Below are 26,492 nucleotides of genomic sequence, written 5' to 3' on the forward strand. Positions count from 1 at the left end.
TTACCTTGCTCCTTTTTCGCTATGGCCGCAATACTGGGCAGAGGGACTGTCCAAGTTGGAGGGGCCTCCATTCGTCCTGTCTCCAAATGGCATTTTCTGTCCCTAAAGTGTGCTGTTTTCTTTTTCCTCTGACAGTAGTCCCAGTGGGTGTTAACTCAGTGCGTTTTCCAAGTTACAGTTGTCTTCAGATGGAGCCCAATTTCAGTTGTCCCTCCCCGGCCCCTTCATTATGCTGCTTATGGATGGCCATCCTGCCAATAGGGTTTTTCACCCCGTAAACCAAAGATCCTCCACGTCCCTTAATTCACAAGGTACAAGTTGTGTACACAGAGCCCAGGTGAAAATCCTTTTCTAATAAAATAGAGTCAAGTTTTGGAAACTGCATGTGTGTTTGCCCGTGTGTGTGCATGTACACGGACCCCTTGCGCCTATGACTCACGAGCACATATTTTCCAAGAGTCGAAGCTCACAAAGCAACTTAACTGATCTAACATTACACTCTCCCCAGAGTGATTTAGAGTGCCATGAAGATGTCTTTGCCTTCAGCAATTTCCCTGTGGTTCACCTTCAATTAAAAGACCCAACTGTACGTACCTGGCCAGGGAGATACAGTGATCACGTAGGTGGTTTTCCCAGGGTGAGACTTACCCATTGCACTCCAAATGCGCTGACTCCTGCAATTTCCCCAAATGTGGGAAACTCCACTGCTAAAAGGGGGGGCGGCTAAACTGTGCCTTGTTTTGCTTTGGGTTGGAAAGAGGAAAAAGAAAAAGGTTAACAATTCAAGAGACAGATAAATTGCTTTTTTTTTTTAAACAAAGACTCATTGCATTTATAAACGTGGGTCTCCCATAATTTTTAAAAATCGTTTATATGTGGGGATGAGCCTTATAAACAGTACAGCCGAGTCAAGGCTATGGTTTTTTCCAATTAAAGGACTGGACCCGACAAGACCACCAATTGTTCTGCTGTGTTTTGGAAGCCTGATCCAAGTTTACATTTCCAGCCAGTGCCTCACCCGTTATGTTTATGACAGCACAAAAGAGCTTGCTCTGGGAATTTCTCAAGGGGAAGTCATGGCAGCATGCGCTGTCACTGAGAAGGACGGCGAGGGAGGAAAACAAAGTAGCATGTGAAACGGAAAGCAGGAGAATGGACGATTTCTCTTCACTTGACATTTAAATCCCAAATTGGATTCGCCTACATATCAAAAGCGAAAATATTTTCAGTGTTTGGACATATGTAGGGATTGCCAAATGGAGAGTTAAGTCTGAGAATGTACCACAACATCAACCGTTTGCACAGCTGTTGTTGGAAATGACTCCAAACCACCCCGATGTGTCTGGCAAATGTAAATATTGACCACGTGCATTTCCTAGCTTTGTTTAGGGGTCTCCCTGAAGGTAGTGAGCTAATAAGTACCATACTAAACACATTCAGTATGACACCAACTCTGCCGCTCATGACAGTTGTCACTTTGGAATCTGCTTATAATCATGCATAAAATAGCTCTGTTGTGGGAATTCAGATGGATTGCATGTGGTTATTTTGGTAAACTCAGGAGGGTTGACTGTGTGTTAGTGTCTGCGAAATGACTTGAAATACTTATGTGTTTCTCCAGTGGAAAGAGGGAGAAATGCCAATGCTGAAAAGCAAATGATGACATATTCTGAGATTCCTTGTCCTCGATGGCTGCCATGTTTTCCCGCTGAGCACCCATTTGCTCCTCCAGGCACCTGGACACCAGACTCCACAGTTGAGCCCCCTCATGTCTGACATCATATGGTGCCACAGCTCCAGATGTCCCTGAATTCTTTTCCTAAATCAAAATCCCATGGCTGGGTGATCTGAGAGGCCAGTTTAAAAGGATTTCATAAAGTGCATTCATAGTAGCTAGATCTAATTTATGTTGCGTTATCATCCGGGAACTTACCAACAGCTATTAATTTTGCCTTCCAAATTCTGCTGAAGTGGTTACTGTGACCCACCTATAAATTCCACCTAAAATTGCTAATATGAACACCCTTCCTGAAACCATTGAGTTTTTGCCATGATTTTAACTTTAGCATGGTGACATTTTTAAACTATTAAGTTCTTAAGAGAACTACTTGGTCAGGTTTGGAAAATTCTTAATAAAAAGATGAAGTCCAAGACAAAGAAGCTTCTGCACCTTACTCTTGGTGTTCATTTTACCACTCGTGCAAATTTCCCTCAATTTCATGCAAAAGGACAAACTTGGTTTTGATCTTTTCTTAAAAGCTCAGGCAATACCAAAGCTCCTTCCCTTGTTTAGACTTCCTTCTTTGTCCTTGCCTGTGAGTGCACGTGGCCTGCTTTCTCTACGTAACTGGCAGTCATGACAAGTCTAGGCGACAAACAAGCAGAAGAGAAAATTGGGTGGAAAGGATGTACCAATGCCCTCCCGGGGACAATAGATGGTATTAAACACTATGAACTTTATCAATAGCTGGTTGCAAACCAATGAGAACCCTCCCTTGTGGGTTTTAGTAGTTGAAGATTAACAGACCAAGCATTTATTCTTCAAGGAATTCTGTCCAACCTTCTTGATGCAGCCCCAAACAGCCCTACCTGAGATTAAGATAAGATTCCTCTTATCTTAAGTGAGATTGATCAGAAGGCTTGTCCTCTTCATTGAAAAGCAAAAGCTCATATTTCTTAGAAAAACATTGAGCAACAAGAATTTTCCTAAAGATCCAAAGTGAGGGAATACCAGAGCACCTATGGTGTTTTCAGAGTTAAAGCAGCAGAAACTGCATGTGACCTGAAGCAGCTGAAACCTGCATCAAATACATGCCAGCGATGTTCACGTTCTCCAGTCTCGGGTTCTTCAGCCTCTTCCCCTGTTAGAACACCCAGGAGATTTCAAAACCTCCAGTGCCTAAGATGTATCCCAGACCAATTAAATTGTAGTCTCAGGAGGTGTGATCCAGGCATCACTGTCATTTCTTAAAACTCCCCAAGTAACTTCACTGCTCTGTCAAGTGTGAGAATCCCTGCGCTGAACAGAGCACTTGTAAATTCCTGCAGGTGCACAGCTCTGTGCAGTGAGCATTTCAACCTCCAGGGTGCACTTAGCCTTTCCTTCCATAAACACGTGATTATTCATTAGCCTCCCCCACATAAAAACCAAGTGAAACAACAAACAAACAAAACTTCGACCACGCCAGTTTAAGAAATGAGGTGGGAGGAAGGTGCACCAATCGTAACCTGAGCAAGATTTCTCATAATGCTGACTTTATAATGGACAAAATTCTTGGGAATATCAGGCTTCATTATTTCTTTTCAAGGAAAGAGAACATTCACAAAGCTCAACTGCAGTATCCTCTGAAGATGATCTGAAAGTGGAAACCCACGTGAGACTCCAACAAGAATTTTGGCTTATTCACCTGACCTGTCAATATGTAAACTCTGTGTGCTATAAACAAATTCATAAGGGCATCAGGGGTTTATTAACTAATTTCTTATAACAAATTTGGTAATATTTTAGATAAAATAAAATCACTTGCTAGAGGTATATTTAAAAATAATCTACACTATTAGAAGAGTCTAAGAAATGCTAAAACCTATCATCTGTGGAGAGAGAAATCAAGCTTAATTACAGCCATATTATTACTAGTATTTTGTCTGCACAATTTACCCTTTTTTTTGATATAGTTTTGCTATAATCTGTTACCATTTGGGTACTTCAACTGAGATGTGGTGCGTTTAAAAAGACCTGCACAGGCATTGAGTAATTCATCACTTCCCAGTTTTACCACATGCACTCAGCTACATCAGAAAGGTAGAAACTTTAAGTATCTTCAAGTTCTTGCTCATGTCAGAAACGTACCAATGACTTTTTTAATTTTTTAAATTTTTTAAAATTTTATGTGTCCCAGACACGATAAAACAGCTCTCCGGCCACCAACACAGGCACCAAGCTAGACGGTACAGACAGCATGTCTGCTTTGCCCCTGACGGCACAGACCAGAGTGGTCTCTGTTGATGTGAAGTCACTGCTTTTACCATTTAAAATCTTGGAAAGACAGTAAAATCCTACATATAGTTTTCTATATTTTAGAATCTATCCACTCAACACATATTTTTAAGTGCATATTTTGTGTCAGCTCAGTCTGTTGTAGGAGCTGGAGACCCATCAGGAAGCCAAAGATAGATGAAGTCCTTTTAGCTTGCAGTCTAGCAGAGGGAGGCACACAGTTACACACACACACACACACACACACACACACACACACACACACACTGAAATGCTCACAGCAAGCTTTTAAAAATCATCGAAAATCCTTCAATTTTTTTCCAGGAAAAAGGCAATGTCAAGTTAAAGTGTAGTAAGAAAGGAAGGTGCTACAAATAAGTTGGATGTATTGCATTTTAGTGGATGTTTCCTTTGCAAACATTGCAACTTAGGCATCTGTGATCCTTGAAATTTCATGGTCTATAGGAATGATCATCCAGTTCTTATGCTTAGGGCACTTTTTCATATTTTGAAGCCCCAGGCTAACTGTAAAGTTGGGATTTACACCATCTGAGTATCCTGAGAGCCTAGGGTGGGCAGAATAACCTCCAAAACTACCAGTCTCATAGTTGCAGCGATAGGATGGGAGAATCTCACCTATTGTGAAGATATGGACCGGACCTTTAAGCCAATCTGTGTATCCTGGAGATACACAGGGAGAAACAAGAGAGGCGTGTGACCGCGGTTCTCCAGCCATGTGCCTGCAGACTAATGGAGTTCAACTCCTGCCAGTTGCTTCCTCCTCTGACCCTTTGAAATACAGATTTCCTGGACAGCTTACTCTGCCATCTGCTGTTGTTGACAAACACCAGAAGATGTTGTCCTATCCCAGGGCTGCTATTTACTATTTCTCTGTAGGAACTCAATGTTCCTCCTTAGTAACTCAATGTGAAAAGTGAAAGGCACCTAACTTGCCCACAGTAAGGCACTAAGTCTAAATCATGATACTATATCTAAAAGTGCTTTATACACTATCATGTGAAAGTGCAACTTTTTCTAATTCAACAAATATTTCTGAAGGTCTTCTAAACTCAACAAATATATATTAGAGTCTTCTGTGCAATTCCTCAGCTTGCAAGAGATAAAAAGAAAGACTCTAATAGCTAAACCTAAAGCCTTTACTCATCCCATTTATTAATTCAGCAAATACTTACTGAATATCTGTTGAGAATGAGGCACTTCTGTAAGATGCTAGGAAAATAGTTGTGAGCAAGATAATCAGGGTACCAATCATCATGGAGCTTATAGCCTAATAAGTAGGAAGGCAAAGAAATGCCTTAATGAAGATGGAAAGTGCTGTGATGGTGCATCATACATTGATGGACCCAGGCAATAGTTTCTGAAATAGACTTCAATACTTGAATACTTGTCTATTGAAAAGATTTTAAAACAACATAAATTCACATGAGGGAGAGGGGACAACCTGGGTAGGGGAGAGTTTAGATCATGCTCCCAGAAACAGTGAATAGTCCGCTTTTCTGGAGGTGGGCCATAGCGCGGGAGGTACTAGCAGAAAAGACTGAAACCTGTGTTGCAGCCACAGTCAGGAACCTCACAAGCTAGAGCCTTTGCTCAGGCAGCCGTGAACCCATCAGCAACCTAATTCTGGTGGAGCAGAAATGGCTCGGCCCCTTTTCTCCCCAACCACATAAGAAATTCTGTTAATTTACTTGAAAACATGAAAGTGAAGCCATAAGCAACAGTCATCTGTAAAGCCAGCCATTATTTCTGGTTGTAGAGCCATGCCAGCCAGGAGCCAGACTGATTGACAGATATGTAAGGTTTATGTGTGTGACAGAGACAGCAAAAGAGGGAGAGGCCCTGCGTATCAGTCAGCAGAAGAAGGGAGAAATGAGTTTGACTTGAGCACCCATCATTCTCAAAGGACATTTATGCATTGATTCCAACAAAATTGTCCTTGCGCGTAGCTATGTGAAAAATATTTTCATAGTAAAATTTAGATTTCAGCCTCAGGCGAAAAATATGTCGGTGGATTTAGCTCTCCACCTGAAATAGTTTCCATAGATGCCTGGATAAAACTCAATGTATTCTTGGCTCTACCAGTGCATTGTACCTGCAGAAAAGTTGCAGCTCAGCACTTACTGTGAGCCTGCTCAAAAAATGTCACGTGCATTTTCAGGGCAAGTCTTCTGTTTATTTCCCTTTTCAGCCGGGAAGTCACTGCACTGCACCTGCTCATCTCCTACTAAGTATTTATTTTTGGACGTCTATTTCTGTTTCTTATAGGGATTTTTTGTTTGATTTTCTTTTTGAAGAGGACTGAATAATTCATAGCACATTCAAAACTAAGAACACATTTATTTCTTATGTATGTGAAAGTGTATATATCTTTATATACATAAATTGGGTAGGATATATATAAATGTATGTAAGTTATATTTACATACATAATATATCAATCATGCTATCAACCATACAGTACTTTTAATTTAAATGCTCTGAAATACTCTTCTGTTTCAAGGGTTCTGCTTATTAAAATAATAGCATGTAAGATCATTTACTCAGTAGTTGTCATTTAGATCAAAATATTTGAAAAATAAAGTTTTTATAAGCTGAAAATTTTGATCTGAATGACTTGCTAAAAAAATTCAGGAAACAAAAAAATGCAAAAACCTCAGTTTTGCTCCCGCAGTTCTGAAGACACAGGAAGCAGCCATATTAGACAGACGAGCCTGGAAGAGGAAGCCCCGCAGTCCGGCACCATCAGCAGCTATCGAGAGACCTAAAGAGAAAGAGGAACAAAAAACAACAACATAAATAATTAATAGAAAGAAAAACTAGCAAGAGCCCATAAGAATCTTCCTACAATTGTAATTGGTAAGGGATGGAGCTTTGAATGGGCTTATTACCATAAGAACATTGATGGTAATGACTAAGGGTAAAAATTAATCTCTAATTCTATTTTAAAGATACGTCCCTAAGGAAATGTCACCAAGCGTTTCTTCAGGGCCTTTTATGTAGAAATTTGCCACTGGTGCTGAGAATTATAGAAAACGATAGAAAGTGTGATGTATGATTTCAAGAGCCGCTTTCCTGTGGGGATGGAGACATTCACTGGCTATTAGAACTTTCGGGGACTGATTCTTCTCAGGGTAAACGTCCTGTCATCTATGCCCACAAGAATATAATCAATTTATTCACATGAAGCAATAATTGATTGTTAGTATTTTGCATTTACCTGTTCCAGAGATATTGTCATTTTAACTTGAGGTCACTGGAGGGCATCTCCAGTGTTTCTAAAGACAGAAACCCATTACTGAGGACAGAAAAGGGAAGCCATTCTCACCATGTTCTTAAACCAAAAACATAATCCTTTCTCATACAGCTGGCCCTGCACCACTGTATTAAGATCTATACTGAAGAACTGCAAAGAAAGAAGGAAATTCTATTTTTTTGGTGCTTGGGCCCATCCGGTCTGTTCATGGTGCCAGCAGCCAAGCCAGCCTTGGTGAGAGAAACAGGCAGGTGGAGACAGTAGGCAAGAGAATCACTTCCCCTGGGTAAGAATTTTATTATCTTCCACATGAAATACTTTATAATTCCCAGAAAACTCATTATTAGGGTTTCTCTATTGGAGTCAAGGCAACATATGAAAATAAATCAAATGTATAAACTCTAGAATCTTATGAGAAAACATTGGAGTATACCATGGGTATTCCCAATCAAATAATAAATGAACCAATTTTTTAAAAAGCCTGTGATTATAGAAATTGAAACATGAAAATGTAAACAATTTGATTCAAAGAAGGAGAAAATCACTCTTACAGTAACTTCTCATAACATTCATCAGCATCTGCACCCTTGGGCCCAATTAGTAGATTTCCAGTTTTCTTTAGAACAACTCTACTTCACAATCCAAAGGTAAATTAGGTGAATAACTTGTGGAAAGGGCTCAATTGAAATTAAGAATCTTTAGAAGGGAGAAACCCCTGGATTCTTATTAAAATCTAAATCCTTTCATAAAGTATCAAGTAGAAACCTACTTAACTTCAAAATCCTGTGTAGGAAAAAAATCATAAAAATCAGAAACAGATTCTGTAGTTGCCACTCCAGAAATAGAATTTTCGGTGGCTATCCAGTTTCTGAAAGCCAAGTACTCCACCACACAGATTACTGCATAATGAGGCCAGAAGTACCAATATTCCCTCTCTTTCTGTTTTTCTTTGTTGTTGTTGTTAATTAGTAAGTCACAATTTATTTCCCCACAATATTTTTCCTAAGTGAGCCACAGAACATTAGAGCAAGCAAGAAGCTGATAAATTCAGTTAGGTCATACCACAAAATTTCACACAATGTGTGACCTGTTTTGAGTAGAACCGAGACCTGGATCATTCTCCCACCTCTAGAAGGATTTTTCAGTTCTACCCAGCCCCAGCTACCAACTACTCAGCCATGGATTTGTAAATGATTAGCTTTGCATTCTGAATGACATGGAAGCTGGGTGTGATTGCCATGCCTTGCTGTATATATGTAGAGGCTTATTGTTTGGGGTTATTCTCACTCTTTTAGAATGCAAATGCATAGGGGATCGAACCGCATCCTTCAGTGAACAGTTCACTTGCCTTGTGCAGACTATCAAAGGGATGTGATGATGGGATGACCAGAAAACTTCATTCAGTTAGGACCCCCAAGTACTCCACCCCAGGGACCCTGCTTCTCTCCTCTTGTCCAGTTTTCTGAATGGGAAAAGTCCCATGCAGCTGCCTCCCATCTTGTCACTCCTAGCTGCCTCTCTGTGCCTGTAGAGCACACAGTGACAGTTTTATATTGGTTGTCTTGCTTCCACATGTGCTTTTCTCCCCCTTAGAGCATATGTTTAATATTTGGGACAGTACAGGATGTTTAAAGTTACGAAGTTATCAGTTTGTTTTCCTTAGAAGGCACAGATGCCCCAACTTGCGAAGTCCCAGAGCTCTTAATGTCCTCATAGCAGAAAGTGCCCACCATTGTATCTATGTTTACACAATTACTATTATCTAAATGGCTTAATGTTTTGAGCCAGCACATTTTCACCATTTGCTGCCATTATGTTGACAGAAGGCAACTGAATAATATACAAGGAAGAAATCAATGCTTTGATTAAAAGGAAAATGTGTCCAGATGACTTGAGGAAGTTGCTCCAACCCAGCTTTCCACATGAGATATACTACTTCCATCTGTTCTTATAATCCCAGAGTATGCCATAATTAGTGATGTGGGCATTCACAGCATCCCGTGCCGGAGTGGAGAGCTTACTCTTTAGGCGAGAATTTACTAGCTTTCTTTTTAGCACCCCTGCTCCCCACTCCAGAAAGTTTTCAGGTTGGCTTGGTACAGTTCAAGAGGCAGCAATTCAGTACAGTTCTTTCACCAAGACCCCCAAACTTTGAGAAATTAATGGAGCTGTTCTCAGAAATCCATACCATGTTGTCAATGCCTTCAGGCATTGCTTCAGTGCCTGATCTCTCAGTGGGCACAGGATAGCCCCTCAGCAAAGTTGTGATAACGTTGATGGCGAAGGTTTCAAGTGGTAGGTCTAGGCCAGGGGTGTCAAACTCATTTTCACCGGGGCCACATCAGCCTTGCAGTTGCCTTCAAAGGGTCGAATGTAACTTTAGGACTGTATAAACGTAACTACTCCTTAACAGTTAAGTGAGAGCTCGGCGTTGCCACCAGGTAGAAACAAGGTACCACCGGGTGGATAAAACAAGGCGAAGGGCCGGTTGGGCCCTCAGGCCTTGTGTTTGCCCCCTGCGGTCTGGGCTATCGGAGCAGAGCAGGTCCTGCAGGACTGACTAGTGAAAAGGCACAGCGATGGCACTCTGAGCCGGGCTGGCAGCCCCCGAAGAGAACCAAGCAGGTTACAAGCCAGATAAGCTTTATGAATACACGAAGGGGCAGAGGCTATTTCAAAGGACATGTTATAATATTTCAGAAATAAATAAGTGAAAAACAGGACCCGTCAAGGAAAGAAAATGCTTTTTTCTTTAAAGATCTTATGCTAAACTCTTTAGTTGAAGGATTCCGACAAAGGATGCCCACCTGGGGCTGTTCTCTGATTCCCCAGCCCCATCGTGCTCTCTGCAGATTTACCCACTGGGCGGGGCGCAACACGGAAGTCGGGAGGAGGGTGCTTAGGTGTAAACACCAAGAAATCTGATTAGGCTGTCCTCACCCTTTGATACTCTGACACTTCTCTTCAGAACAATAAATAACACCTTCTTGGTTGATGTGGTTTTATCCCTTTCTGTCCACATGGACACAGGTTATTGCTGACTAGCAAGAATTCTTCCATATCTTCATGAAAAAATACAAAGGGCGTAGGGTAACCCAGAATTTATTCAGATGGATTATTTATACATGATTTTAGCTCTTAATTTAGAAAGATAGAAACACTAATAGGTCAGTTGGGGGAACCTCCTTTTAAGGTTATTATAAAACTTCACAATGAAGCAACTGTCTTAGTGGGTTTTTTTTTTCATTTCCCATTCAATTCAATTTTTTAAAAACAGGTTAGAGTCAAAATGCTTCTAATTCATTCAAGGAAGCCCAGCTCAGGGGCAGTAGAATAAATACTGCTATCCTCTACCCTGTCAGAATCTAGGAATCAGAAGTGTGGATAATGGCTTTCTCTTTATCTAACTTTTGGAGACTATATTTTTACAGTCTATGAAAAGAGAAGGGAAGCATTGGAACAATTTTTTGTTTAAGGTTGGCACTGTAAAATACAGCACCCTTGGTATATCCTATATTTCAAGGTACAATGCATTAGTATCTTGAAATTTTCATAGTTTTCTGTTGTATTTATAATTTAAATTTTTATTATTAAAGTCATAGAACTACTTTATGCATTATTTTTCTTGGCTACTTTGATTTAAATGTGTATTCTTGTGTTTTGATATTGCATTTCTAAGATTTGAGCTGCCTTATTCATACTAGGTTATCTATTAGTCTAATGTAAATCGCAGGAGACATTTTTCTCATATTTTATTACTTGTTCACAATGAAAACATACAAAACTCATAGTGCTGATGTGAAGACACAATGCTCTTTGTTCCCTATTTTCATTATGCATCAATGCCAAACTCTGACAGAAGTAACGATAAACCAACCCTTTGTGGACTTTGTAGCAAAAACAAGGTCCCTTGCTATGATTAACTCTTAGTTGGATTATGGTTGCGATGAGTTACTTCTAATTTTATTTTGATCTTTACACACTAAAATCATAAGAAGTAAAACTATTTCCAGGGATGAAGGATAACTCTGGTCAAAGTTCAAAATTATTTTCAGGAATGTAAGGTACAAAAAGGAAGTTCATTAACTACTACACATTTGCTCTCTTACACATTAATCTTGGTCAAGATGTTCCTAAATATTCCCCAAGAAAATAAAGTCTCTATTTCATAACCATTTAACTATATTTATGTGGACTATTTTTTAATAATGAGAAAAGGAATGTCCTTTAGTTAACATGACTGGCCAAAGAGGAATGTTAAATACAAATATCTGACCACATCTTTGCCGCTTATGCTACTCTGCACTGTACTGAAGCATTGTAACAGTCGATCACTGGATATTGGGCTACACTATTTCATAAGGCTCTTGACATGGCAAAAAGCTAAACTGACCATTTTGCAAAATGCTGTTGTAATCATCTTTTTATTTGCCTGATCCATGAAGCAAACGAAGCAATCTTTTAGCTATAAATCATGCTTTTTTTGTTGTTCAAAATGACCTGCAATTAATTCCAAAACAATAAAACATTGAAATTTCTCTTAAAAATTGAAAACTAAGGTACTGTTTTCATCTTACTTTCTCTTCTTGAACCAGTGTAAGAGATTTGATTTTTTTTTTAATCAGAAAGGACCAACTTTCTGCTCTGAGGCCAGTCTGCAAATAATCTGGCCCAGATTACGGAACATCTATTAAGACAGTTTATATTGAATAAACCAAAACAATTTCTGCCTCAAGGTTTCTATCTAGTCGACCTCTGAAGACTGAACTGAAAATGTTTTTGTCATCTTTGGTAATCTTTGGTTTCACTAATTTAATAGAGATATTTTAAAACCAAATGAAAAAATATTACAACAAAAAACTTTAAGGAAAACTCAAGCCACCAACCCAGAATATAAATGTCAGAGTGTTAACATTTTCTGGGAAAATGAAGTATTTTAAGTTCAGATCTAAACCCATGAAGGTAAACAAAGTGGTCCACCGAGGAGAGCAGGGCTGGGGAAGCAGAAGGAAGAATGAAGAGGGCGGGATGGAGGGGATGAGCTTCCCTCCTGAGGTACCCGTCAGCCCCCTCGCCCTTCCTGACCCACGTCACAAGAGCAAGCCATAGCTTCCAAGAACCGTTACCTACTTAATAGTAAACATTCTAGTGAATGATATACAGTAGCGTCCCCTTATGCACACTTGTATTTCCACATTTTTAGTTACCCATGATCAATCATCGCCCAAAAATATTAAATGGAAAATTTCAGAAATAAGCAATACATGTTTTTAAATGGTGTGCCAACCTGAGCAGCACAAGGAAATCTCATGCAGTCCTGCTCCATCCCACCTGGGACGTGAACCATCGCTTTGTCCAGTGTCTCCACGCAGTGTATGCTCATCTCAGTTATCAAACTGGTTACCAGAAAGAGAAACCACGTCTATGTAACTTTTGGTACAGTATGTTGTGATAATAGTTGTTTTATCATATTATCAGCTATCGTTGTTCCTCTGTTACTGCGCCCCACTTACGAGTTGAACTTTATCGTGTGTGTTTAGGGAAAGCACAGCATGGAGAGAGTTTGGTGCTATCCTTGGTTTTAGACATACCCTGGGGGTCTTGGAGCATATCCCCCAGGGATAAGGGGAGTCGAGTGTATCTATATAAATGATGAACCAGAATCTATCATTTACTTTGTTTTATGACTAAGTATAAATCTCAAATTTTGGATAAAAAGGGAACTAAAAGCACAGGTGGTCCAGAAAACAGTCCTAAGTAGAGATTATCTCCAATTTATCAAAGGTAGACTGTGTCCCCTCCCGGTGCCCAACCTGCATTCCAAGAATCGTTTTTTTGAATGACTTTGGGACAGAGTGAGAGCTTTAAATGCTGAGTAGTGCCACGTGCTATAATTAGGAGATACATTTTAGATTTATTTTTTCAAAATCTTGATCCAAATGTTGTTAAGACATATATCCAATAAATATAAATGTATAGATACCTTTCTAAAGAGAAATATATGACCCAGAAATTATGGACTGGTTGAGATATGGGTTTACTGTCAAGGTGAAGAAAGGCCCGAATTCTATGGAGACATAGTCATGCAGTTGGTATAGGAGGCTTTCCCAGAAGCATTTCACTTTTCTTGAATTCTATTCTGCAGCTGAATTTCCAAAAGGTTATTATTAATTTTCCTTTGAAATGATGGCATCCTTCTAAAAAATGTGATTTAAGTTTTGGAAAATGACATCGTCCAAACTGGGGCCATGTGAGCTGGCCATGTAAAGTCCTGTCTCCAAAGCTGGCAGCCCATGAAAGTGTCAGTTTCCGTGCTTCTGAATAGTGGGTCTCGGGTGGCTCTGGGGTCTCTCAAGAAGAGATCGTGAACTTGGACTGCAGTAGACCTAGAGGACTCCCCATGCAAAATGTGTGCCAGGTCAGTAAAGGGGGTCCATCCACCCACCAGGATACAGAGATTCTCAGCAGGGAAATAGAGCAATTTTAAACGTACTAAGTTCCTTTAGTTGTTACCTGTTCTTTTTGATAATACAGAGACAATAAAATGTTCCCCCACATCATTTGGTCATTGGTTTTCTCAAGTATTTAAAAATGACAATAGGGTATTGTATCTATGAGTCAATATTTATACAGTGCTTAGAACAGTGTCTGGTAGATAATAAAGGCTTTATACATATTTTACATTAAAGGAAATTATTGTAAATTATTTAAACAATGGTGGATTACACTTTCAAATAGCTAAGGAAATCAAGGATTTGCTGTGCTTTAAGAACATTCTGATTAATTATTGATCTTTTACATGTTTATAAGTTTACTGCAATTTCTTTTTTCTCACTGGAAAGCTAAATTTGTGAGATGGACTGCTGCTCCCTGTGGGGCCCGCTTCTGCTGCAAGCTGAAAATGTATAAGTTTCTCTTTATAGAATCTAAATTCAATACTGCACTAGGTATTGTGCTCTGAAAGATGCAGAGCTGGAATTTCCTAGCTATTCATGGGGAAATAAGGCAAAAACTCTATCTGACAATTGAAGATAGAAAATAATTAAGGCTGCCGATTAAAGTGCAACTTGAAGGTTGGAAATTACAGATTGCAAGTCTTTTAACGAAATTCTATGTTTCTTCTCTTGTCAAGACGAGAGCTGGCTCACTTCCCCAGTTTTGCAAAGCTGTCTGCGCACTCTCTGGAGGACAGTGAATAAATACTACTGTCTCTCCCGCGCCGTGATAGAAAAGCCAGGTCTGATCGCTACAACCGATGTACGCATCAGTTCTGGGAAGGAGGAGCAGGAGTTCCTGTTCCATTGTAGGTATAAATTTAAACAGAAAAAGTCTTAAAATTCTAGGCCAGTGTAGAAGTGTTATTCTTTTTTATTTATTGTGCATCTTTATGTTTTACTGTTATTAAGAGAGAACAGTGATGTAGGTAATCTACAACAGCAGGTATAATGAAAGCAGAAGCACCAGGAATTTGGCTCTGAGCCCCTTTGGCTGATGATATTGCTGCAAGAGATTGTTTTTGTGTATGCATGTGTTTTTCAAATACCTTCTGAGTAGACTAATCTTATTGAACTAAGTGCGTGTACTACTTTCAGCCTAAATGAAGTGGAGGGGAAGAGAGAAAAAAAGACCTAAAAATAAAATGTTGATGAAGCACTGAGATGTTTCAACTTCTTCAATGTGAAGCATCTGGTTCTTCCAAGCAGTTCCTAAAAGCGGTTCCTGAAAAGGATTTGTTGCAGGACCAAGCCTCGTGCATTCTCTTTGGTGCGTTGGTTGAGTGCTTTCTGGGTGGCCGACTCCAGGTGAGACTCTGGACTGATGAGACACGAAGGAGACTGCACCTGGCCTCTAGGTGCTCGCAGTCTAGTGCGGGGAGAGACACTATGTGAAAAGGGCTGTGATGCTGACATATTTGAATTCGGTGGAAACACTAATAGTAACTAAATAATTCAGCCTGGGTGGCTCTGGGAAGTCCTGACAGAGAAGCTGACCTCCTACCTGGGACTTGAGCAAGGACTGAGCATCGACCAGCTAGTCTGGAGGAATAAGCATCCTAGGCCAGGAGAACAGCATCAGCAGGGGCTCTGACTTGTGAATTTTGGGGAAAGGTCTCCTACACACTCTAAAACATTGAATTTTATTAGCTAGTTACAGTGTCTGCCATATAGGAAGCATTCAAGAAAAAAGTGTGGAATGAAGTATATTGGTTTCCGGGGACTACTGTTGTAAAGTAACATGAATCAGGTGACTTAAAATAACAGTTTATTGTCTCACAGCTTTGGAAGCTAACAGCCTGAAATCAAGGTGCTGGCAGGGACATGAGGACACTCTCTTGCCTCTTGCAGCACCTGGTGACCCCAGACATTCCTTGGCTTATGGCAACATAAGTCCCGTCTCTGCCTCCATCCTTGAACTACTTTCCAACCTTGGTGTGAGTGTTTCTGTGTCTCTGCCTTCTCCCGCCATACGGACACCAGACATAGTGGATTAGGAACCACCTGAATCAAGTATGACTTTAATTTAACTTAATTGCATTTTCAAAGACCCTCTTTCCAAATAAGGTCACGTTCACAGGCACCAGGGATTAGTCCTTGAACAGATTGTTGTGGTGGACACAATTCAACCCACAACAAAGCCAATGAGCCACTCAGGGTGTCGGTGCAGGGAAATTGGGTCATAATTTAGGAAGTGTTCTCTAAATGCAGGACAGAGGCTGTGTTAGAGTGGTAGAGAGTTCAGACGGAAAGTCAAAGTCGGGAATCTCAGTTAAGCGGTTGAAAGAGAGAGGTGATGGTAACTTGAGCTGGAGTGTTAACAACAGAGACAGTGAAGGGAGGGAAACATTAAATCTACAAGCTAATCAAAGAAAAGGACTTGGCAACTAATCAGAAATACACGGGATTCAGGATGATTCCCAGGTTTTCTAGCTGAGGCAGTCAGACTTGACGAACGGCAATACCATTAACAGTAACTAGTACAGAATGTAAGAAAGAAGATTGTTTTGCAAAGGATATGGATACATCCAGCCTTGGATACGCTGTATTGGAGATACATCCAATACATCTGTGGGGGAAGGGCTGGTATAGGATTGGTCAGGAGAGTCTTTACAGAGATGGAATAGGTCTATATGTGCTGTCTAGTACAGCAGGCACCAGCCACCTGTAGCAATAAGCTCCTGAAATGTGGCCAATGCGCCTGAGGACCCCAATTGTTGGTTTAATTTTAATCTAATTTCCAATAGCCACACTTAGCTAGTGGCTACCTTATCAGACAGCAGTGGTCCAGCAGGCACTTGGATACATGTGTTCAGTGTCTGGGAGAGACCCAGAGATGGAGAGAGACAGTGGTCTGTACTGAAAATCGAGATTTGGGAGTCATTCATGTATAAGCAGTGGCGGAAGCCATGTGAGGGCAAGAGCCCACCCAGGGGGAGGCCAGAGGCTAACAGAGAAGAGGGAAGGATGAAAGCCCTGGGGAACAGCAGCGTGTAACCACAATAAAGGTGAGCTCACAACACCCGAGAAGGAGAAAGGAAAAGCAGGAGAGAGAGTGGTTCTGCGAAAGGAACAGTAGAAATTCCAAAGAGAGAGCAGTGCGCTGTGTTGTAGAAAAAAAGGGTTTATTAAATAAACTATGAGAAAGGGCTTTCACAGTTACAACATTTATTTATTTACCAATAGGTGCAATGACCATATTTTGTTCACCCAGAGTTATTACACTGTGCTCTAATGATGGATTTTTATTTTTATTCTACCATCTCCAACCCCCCAACCCCTCGTGCTGATGTGAAAAACATTGCAGAGGTTTCTGGAGACAACAGTAAGAAACTTACAAAGACGGGGCTATTCCAGGGAACCCAGAACGCCGTGCCCCTATAAACATGGTCCCATAGCAGACGGGCACAGAATTTCTCTCCCTCAATGTCTTCAGCAAGATTGTATTGTTCTTGAATGCCTCCACCGATAGTGTCACTTTCTACAGATTTCACCTAACCACTCAGCGAAGTGCATGGAATTGTTTTCCATTTACAAGAGGGGGAACCTATGGTTCATGAGGTGTCATCAGCTTGCCTCAGAGGATGCAACTGCACGAAGTAGAGCAGAGACAGGAGTCCAAGTTCATATGTCTTCCATGTTCTTTCCACCTGAGCACTTCCTGGACTTAAGACACTTAAAATGTCATCCTGATTTTTTATTCACTCAATGTTTTTCTGAAGTAAACTTAAATTACTGTTTAGAAACCAAATATTCCAACCTTGCCTTACTTGGAAAACCAGTATTACTTGCCAGAAATAGAGGATGCTTTTTTAAAATAAAAATAAATTATAATGAAAAATAAAACCTCCAGCAATAAACATGTTATTAAATGCTAGCTAAATGCTGTTGTCTGTCAAAGACCTTGAACCTAAGGCCTGCTTTCTTTAAAAAAAAAAAAAGGAAGGTTAATAAATGTTGAAAGAGATTCCAGAAACATGCTCGACCCTTGCCTTTTGAGAAGGAGGACACGGAAGAGCAGGGCACTCTCTGTGTCAGGGGTGAAACACCCTGCTCCCCATTAAAGAATAAATAGTATAAGATCATCTCCCTTTGCCATGTTACATATGAGCAAAAGGAGGATACTAAGAAGTTATCCTTTCAACATAAAAGAAAACCAGAAGGAGGCTGATGAATTACATATAGTCTCTGAGGCCACTTGATAGTTCATTGAACATAAATTTCCTAAAAGCTTCTTTCTACATATTCGTATTGCAGACGCAGGCCATTTTGACATTTCAGTGATTATATTTATGACTTTTAGAAAAACGTGGCTGAACAAGCTTCCTTAGCAATAACTCATTCTCCTCTGCAGGAGCTAAAGGGCAAAACAGAATCCATGCCCTCGGTTCAGCTCAGAGTCAGAAACGGGGTAACACTGGGGAACTGATGGTCAGGCATAAATCGAGACAGGCATTGGACCAGACCGTACACTCTGATATTACAGGAGCATCATCATCACCCTCAAGATCTCAGGGATCACTCACCAGGGCTCTACCCTCATGGGACCAGTCCAGGTGACTGACAAAGTGGGTGTTTGTTCTTGGAGAGAGTCCTATCCAGGATCTGATCCTGGGGGGTGGCACCATCTGGATGACATTGCCGACAAGAACCCTGGAGTCCTGAAATGTACTCCTCCAGGCAAAATTCGGGATAACCTGGGCTCTATTAATGCCCACTTTATTGACACCGATTCCTTAAATCAGGTTTAGGTGCGTATATAATGTGAACCACATTAAGAAAAAATATTTTGAAATAAAACAAGAAGAAAAAAGATCCTTCTGATGGTATTTTTTCTTCACTAGCTAGGTTTTATAGATGTATTTTTTTAAGCTTGAGTTTAAGCTAAGAAAAGAAACCTTGCTTTTTATGGCAAGAGTTCTTGAGTAGAAAGACCACTTATAATGGAAAGCATCTTGCACCAAACTTTTGGTAATCAGAGAAGGAACATGCAGAGTATCTTTGTAAATTTTGACTTTGAAAAGCCAGTGTAATGTAAATATGACTTCCTAGAGTGTAAACAGCAGTGGTTTGAAAATAAAAACTTGTACAAAACAGGCAGCTGTCTAGTTAGAAGAAAATGTGTCTAATGAGCATGTGTGCCTGAGATGCCTCAAATATTTTTAAACTGCACTGTAATTACTAACGATGTACAATTTCTAGGGCTTCTGAAACCATGAGAAAGAGAGTTTTTAGGGTTTTCTCCCAGAAAAAGACAGCTATTTTGGGGGGGGTTTTTTTTGCATATTTAACGTAATTTAAGAATGTAACAGGGTGCAACCAAGAATGGGGCCCCAAAAAGGGATTTGGAATGGGGTCCAGAACTCAAGGTGTCCAGGAAATATTAGAATGTTCTCACCCTTCCCCCTGCACAGGTGTGGCTTGGGGGAAGGGACACCTGGAGTAGGGCCATTGAGAGCTGTTTTGCATAGCAACAGCTTTGCAGCTAACCTGTGGCGCGCTCATTTAACATATGTATAACCTTTAACTGGTTGCATAGATACATTAAATAGCTGTGGCCCTGCTCTGAGCCAGGGGGATGGAAGTAACTTCCCCACCAAGATGTAACGGCCGGGGGGGGGGGGGGGCAGGTCCCAGAGTTACAGCACCTGTGTGGGAGCTTGGAGAGGATTGGCTGCATGACATGGGGCCACACCTGCCCAGACCCACAATGGCAGCCCAGTAAAGCTGGAAGGATACAGGAATGCTGGCAAGTGTAGCCAATTGTGGGAGGAGTCAGAGATGGGGCTGCAGAGGAAGATTGGCGTGGGGATTTAAACCTAGATGAGGCAGCCATTGGAGGGAGAACCATGCGGTTTTGGCAGACTGGGGGCTCCCACAGCCATTGTGCAGAGAGGACCACTCAGCTCTGGCAGTAGAAAGTAGAGCCATGTGGCTTTGCCAGAGTGGGGACCCCCGCAGCTTTAGAAGTGGGAACAAACACCAGGCTTTAGCAAAGATCCTGGTGACAAAGCTGATGGTGCCGGGAACCGAGGGAGGCCTACCAACCGAGATGGATTACTGGGAAGAACCGAGGGCTGCCTGAGCCACCGACTTCTATTTCTTTTCCTGAGATACGGTACCCCAGACTGGGCAAAGAGGGAAGGAAGGACTGTGTGTGTTTGTGGGTGTTTTAAGGGACTTTGGGATTTTGATGAAGACATTAGGTCACTACTTTAAGTTTGTATAGCATTAAATAAACATTTCCTTTTCACGAATCTCTGGCATTGAGAGATGTCTTCCCTATAAGGCGGTGGACATAACGAACCTGGGGGGTTCCTTTCAGTAATAGTATATTGCCTTTGGCCTCCCTTAACCCCCACCATGTTCTGTAACAAGAACACAAAACATAGTGATTTTGTGTAAGTTACATACTTGGAAATGTTTTCAATTATTGAAATATTAATGGAGCCACAAGCAACTGTAATTATATTTATTTGGCTTCATATCTCCGCTGTGTGAAACAAAGATTCGAGAAAATCTAAAAACTCAACAAAAATATTGTTTAGTTCAAATGTTTTTCACCAATGTGAGATTCTGTATTCACTGTCTTCACCTTAGACTTAATGAAAACTGACTTTTCCCCCTAGACTTGTACAAACTTTTCTATTCTTTTTTTAATTTTTTTTTTATTTAATTGTTGTTCAAGTACAGTTTTCTCCATTTTACCAGCCCACGCGTCCCCACCCCAGCCATCCCCGCTTCCCACCCTTGATCCTACCCCCTTTGGTTTTCTATTCTTTGCCATCTGTATTTTGTGTGATTTCAGTGCATTGCCAACAGAGAGTCATTCTTCTCTCTCCCTAAAGGAAAAAAAGAAATGGAAGAAGTCAGAGTCTAGAGTGGCGGTACTTTAATGGGGCTGTGGTAGAGGCCAAAGCAAGGTGGGCTAGAAATTGCTTCGTAACCTAGTCAAATGCAAAAATTCTTCCCTTCCTAGACCCCAACTGGGCACTCAAGCAGTAGTAACAGTGTGCGTTAAATGATCCAATGAATGAAGGAATCCTTACTGTAGAAAGTCTGTAACAGCCCAAATTGCAGAATTTTAACACCCAGTGTCTATCCCTGGGTATTCCTTGCAGTCCATCTGTATATTTTTCTGCAAATATCAGTGCTATGTGTGTTTTCTGTTCCATTTCAATCTTTTGAATGTGTGCAACTTCCCAGTAGTGACATAGGCCACAAAATTTGCATCCTATTGACAAATTATGTGATCATGTCTCCTTTAAATTCTCCCATTCTGCCTTGTGATACTTACATGTTTATTTCTCTTTCTTTGAGTCTCACATATTCATAATTAGCAACTTCTTTTCTAGTTCTTATCTTTGTAATTAACTAGACATGTCCTTTTTTGAAGATTTTTCATGTAATACCTGTGTCTGTCTCTGTCCATCCCTCCATGGACATCCATTTTACCACAAAATTTTTAGAGCCTGCCTTTACAAGAGTATACTATCAATGTGTGTACTTACTCTTGGAAAAAAAAGTTTGCTGAAAGAATATCTGTAGGGAAAACATTGGTCTTGGTAGATAAAAAAAAGCCTCTCGCTTTTTACTTCCTGGAAATACTTTATAAGTTATGAAGGTGCATTCCTCTCCTAACAGTTTGAGCATTCCTTTTCTTGACATTCCAAGGGACATCGTATCTTCAAATAAATGATTGAGAGCATTTTTTGTGCACCCCCTTAGCAATGTTTCTTGCCAAGGATGCTTCGTGAGTGATATCTCTCCTTATAGCCATGTGGATACCACAGAAGCTGTAGGCAAGGAAGGCTGTTAGACAAACTGCTGTGTGCCATTTCATCACGATCCCCACCTCCATTTATCAAAAGGCCTTCTCAGAATTCAAGGACACTGATGTGGCATCAATGAATTTGATCCTTGGTAGAAGCTTTTGGAAATGTGTATTTCAGTTAGCACATTTTGCAAGTCCTGTTATTTTTCCTGCTCAAAATAATGTCTGGCAGTGTGGAGACCTTCCATAGACTTTCATGTCACCATTGCCTAGGGGAAAAGGTAAAGAAAGATGTAGTATAATGGCTAAGTTTTACCTATAAATGTATACAAATGTATATAATGTATTAAAATCAGCAATAATATCCCTCAGCATTTTTGTCAAATTGTGTTTTAGCCCAACATATATCACCTAAGTGATGCAGGCTGACTTTGCCCTCAAAAAATTACAGAGGTAGAGTTTTGCTTGGAATAGGTATTCAGATATGAAAATAGGTTCATGCCTCCAAAATATTCTGAATCCATATTTTTTTCTTTCTGCTTCTGTTTATATTGCGATGTCATAAAGCCAGGAAGGAGGCCCCAGCTTTCCTCTGTCATCTCAGTCCTTGTCTCAGACCCTGTCTACTCCAAGTGTGTATCCAGCGATCAGGCATCAGCATCCTTGTTTCTAAACTCCCTCAGAAAAATCAGCAGCTATTGCCAATGTCCACTTAGCTGCTGGCCCTCTGACAGAGACGTAGGAGAGAAAACCACGTACAAAGAGAGGAGTCGGTCTTTCTGCAATCCCCTGCGCAACTGAAACCTCCTGCTTGGTTGGTGGATGTGATCTGTGTTTGGAATGTGAAGCCGTGCTTTTTTTTCCTAGTATACAGACATTTACATTCTGGGATTCTTGATAGTTCTATGTGAAACACTTCTGTTTTCATCAATCATACCTAATGGCAATAAATAGCTCCTAGTATCAAAGGATAAGAAAGACTGTGTGGCAGACATGCATATTTCATTCATAATAATGTTTATTTCTAAATTAAAATATGTGTGTGTGTATTTGGAGTAAATATATATGTTTTATGTTTATATTTATATAAGTATATATTAAATATATAATATTAAATATGTATAATATGGATATACATAAGACACATTAAATTTTTATCTTTATATAAATATATGTATTATATATTTAGGTAAATTATTGTTGCTTGTCTTAGTCCATTTGGGCTGCTATAGCAAAATAGCATGGACTGGGTGGCTTACAAGCAACAGAAATTTATTTCTCACAGTTCTGGTTGCTGGGAAGCTCAATGTCAAAACACTGGCAGCTTTGGTGTCTGGAGACACTTGCTTCCTTAGAGTCAGTGGTCTTCTCACTGCGTCCTCCCATGGCAGAAGGGACAGGGAGCTCTCTGGGGTCTCTTTCGTTAGGACGCTAATCACATCGAGGAGGACTGCACCCCCATGACCTAATCAGCTCCCCAAAGCCCCACCTTCTGATGCCATCACCGTTGTTACCAAACAGAAAAGACAGAGGCTTGGCTGCCTGTCACCCCAAAAGTCAAACTTGTGAGGCAGATGCTGGTGCAAAAGGAAAGGGCTTTTACTCAGGTGCTGTGCAATCTGGGGGAATGGCGGACTCCTGTCTCAAACCCACCTCCTCAGCAACACCAAGACACAAACCAGTATCCAGAGTTTCTGCTCCAAATTAAAGTGTAGTCCTTTGAAGCAGGCAGGTGGCTACTCAGTGGGCATCCAGTTAGCTTAGCTGGTTCCCAGTTGATGTCCATTTCAGGCTCCTTCCTAGAGGCCATGGGCCATGCAGTTGCTAGGGCCTCAAGGTCACATACTCCCAAGCCAGAGAGCATGCAAACCAGGTGGGAAGAGAAAGAGAGAGAGAGACCCTTCTGGAGGCTGTGGGCCACGTGGCTGCTAAGGCCCACTCAGTGCACTGTACCAGTGCAAGACATTAGCCAGCAAGCCACGAGCAAGCAAGAGCCAGAGGGCATTTCTTTGTTCCCCTGGGATTATATTTGCTTGCACATGGGACAGACCAGGTGCTTTCTCCTGCTTTTGGTGGGTCCTCCTCCCAACCAATCCCATCTTTCCACAGGCTAGACTGAGAGGCTTCTTTGGTCCAGAACCTTCCCCTGCTACCATTATGACCTCTATAGCACATGTACCTGCCTTTCCCTGGTCCCACCCCTCACTGGTACTGGAAGGTGAGAAGGAGCACTTTTCCCTCTACCAATTATCTTGTTAGCCTCGCATGTGTTCAGTGTAAGACTTTTCCCCTGCCACCATCTTGGCCAGGCAGGGAGACTCCCCAATCAACCATCCACCAGTAACACCATAGGGGTTAGGAGTTCCATAAGAATTTGACTGGGTTATAAACATCCAGGCCATCACATTACTCATCATTCTTTATTAATTTTGATTATCAGATGCTATTTATTCAATGATGACAAATCATATCCTTTCAAAAATTCTCCAAGTTGCTCCAATAAAGGGTTATTGACCTGCTAAAGAGTAAGAAGAAAAGAACAGAACAATCTTGGCGTATACTCTAGTGAATGAGACATCCAGCTCTCCTGGTCGAAATCTCCTGTCTCCACTGCTTGTCTCCCCACTTCAGTGAGCAGTGTGGAGCAACCAGGAATGACTGCCGAGAGTCCTGCTGCTGCGCTCTGGACAGGAGAGCAGCAGAGCTGTTGTCATGCTCCTGAGTACTCCCGAGCACAGAATGTTCCTCATAGATGTGTCAGGCTGCCGTTGCTCTCTGAATGTGAATTCCATGACTACTAAGCTATGATGGTTGACAAAGGAAAGAAAGGAAAAACAGAAAGCATTCCTGAATGCCCAGCAGTGCTAGGCACTGAGGGTGCGCACCCACTATCCCCTTAGGGCCAGGAGCATCAAAGAGTGAACATAAGTGAATCCCTGAAAGAGGCAGGCTCCAGGCCTCCACCTCCACTCCCGCCATAAGTATATTTCATCGCTCAGGGCCTGTTCAAGCTATACTGGTCCCCTTGGAGCACTGTCAGATGTCTTCTCTTTCAAGATGAATAGAATTTAAGCAGGCAGGAGGGAGATTTCAGACCCTTCGCAGCTGCTAAAATGTCAGAGCTGGAAGTCCAAGATTGCCTTTCCCTCCTGGCCCAAAATAAATTGTCCCTGCCTAACAAAAACTCAACTTCAGAGGCAGTTCTTGGAGTTCACAACTACCGTGGTAGCTTGGATGGCAGTTTTGAAATCCCTAACTTATGTTTTTCCTTAAAATTTTATTATTCATTTGAGCTGATTGCAAAAGGGGAAAGTACATGTTTCTTTTCTAGTGAATAATTTAAAATGCAGTATGTATACTACCTGCCAAAGAAAAATACATGCTGAGCTATAAATTATTTGTTTCTGGACCTGTAAGTATTTTCATTCAATTAAAGACATTCATGTGTGCCTAGTTTGTACCATAAGCCATGTCAGATACTGCCAGGGCACACATAAAAAGGGATTTAATCCTTGTTGAAAGACATTTTTAATGTAATAGGAGGTAGGAATGCTGTGTAACAAATCAGTCCCCAGCTCAGTATTTTAGCACACATACCTGTGTCTCATCTGGGCCTTGGTTGCCCCCAGCTAGGCTTGCTTGAGCTTGGCTCTCAGCAGCAGGTTGGGGCCAACTCTGCCTGCTCCAGGGGCCTCTCCTCATCCTAATATCAGTGGACTAGCCAGGCATGGTTTTTTTTCATTGTGATAGAAAAGTACCAGAGGGTGAGCCCAGCCATACCAATGGCTTTGGGCAAATCACATTCCTTGGAATTCACTGGCCAAAGCAAGCCATGGGGCCAAGCCCAGTATCACTAGACCAAGGAAATATACCCTGCCTGGGAGAAGCTGCAAAGTCATATGACAAAGGGTGTGGGGGTACAGGGAGGGATGCAAGCTTGATAAAAAGAATACAATCAAGCGCATTAGGGAACGATAAATGTACAAATGCCTGTATAACAAAGGGTGGGGATTCAAAAAGGAAGGAATTAATTATTTCTCGAAGACACCAGGAAGATGTTCTTAGAGAAGGAGGCCTTTGTGCTCAGTTGCAAAAGGTGTTTGTATTTCAAGAGGCAGATAGAGTAGGTAGAGGCAGGCAATGATGCAAAGAGGCTCCATGAGCAAAGTTGTGGACATGTGAAGGACATTTGCAGTGTTAGGTTATAAAGCAGTAAATTAAAAGAAAAAATTATTGGGTTAAAAAAGTATTTGGGTATGAAAACTACAAATAGGCAATCAGTGGAAATTTAGGTGTCAGAATTTTGTGTTATATGTTATTACTGGAAGTTCTTTGAAAAAAATGAGTGTTAGAAAATCCCCAAGGTATGAAATGTGGAAAAACACACAAGGATAGAATTTTTAAGTCTTTAGAGCTATAATTGGAACTGGAAATGACTTAGAAATCATCTAGTCCAACTCACTGCATCACAGATGAAAAAACCTATATTTTGGAGGGGAAAAAATCTTTTTGTCTGTGTGTGTGAGAGAGATATATAAAATATATAAACATTTAGAGAGAATGAATGACTTCTTAGATAAATATATCCACCTACAATGTAAAATATATATTTATAGAGAATACATTTTTTTCTCACACATATATAGAGAGGTGAGGGAGATATGAAATAAGCAGACTCCCTATAATAGTTTTCCGAAGAACATAACCCCTCATAAACTTAAAAGCCACTGTGTCCTCATCAAGTGAGCTGTCTGGTTCCAAGGAACAAAATATGATTTGAATTACTCAAATGCAATGGGAAGGGGTTGTTAATAAGAAGGAAAAATAAATATTGTCACAGATATCCAGGGCCTGGAAGTACCATGTGAAATCTAGCAAAAAAGGGGGTTCTCCACAGACCCTGGGCCCCACAGTTTGGGATGCAGTTACCAAAAGATGGGGGGCTGGATGCTA

At 41.0% G+C, this 26,492-nt stretch overlaps 1 protein-coding gene and 1 pseudogene across 1 annotated transcript in view; both read left to right on the forward strand.

Moving 5' to 3' along the window:
* FBXL7 (F-box and leucine rich repeat protein 7) overlaps positions 1–26,492 on the forward strand; it is a 335,135-nt gene that overhangs the window by 298,821 nt on the left and 9,822 nt on the right. The window lies entirely within an intron of this gene.
* Positions 587–714, forward strand: LOC123825048 (annotated as a pseudogene).

This window comes from Phyllostomus hastatus, unplaced genomic scaffold, assembly GCF_019186645.2.
Source record: "Phyllostomus hastatus isolate PE091 unplaced genomic scaffold, TTU_PhHast_1.1 phas_contig_58, whole genome shotgun sequence".
Lineage (NCBI taxonomy): Eukaryota > Metazoa > Chordata > Mammalia > Chiroptera > Phyllostomidae > Phyllostomus > Phyllostomus hastatus.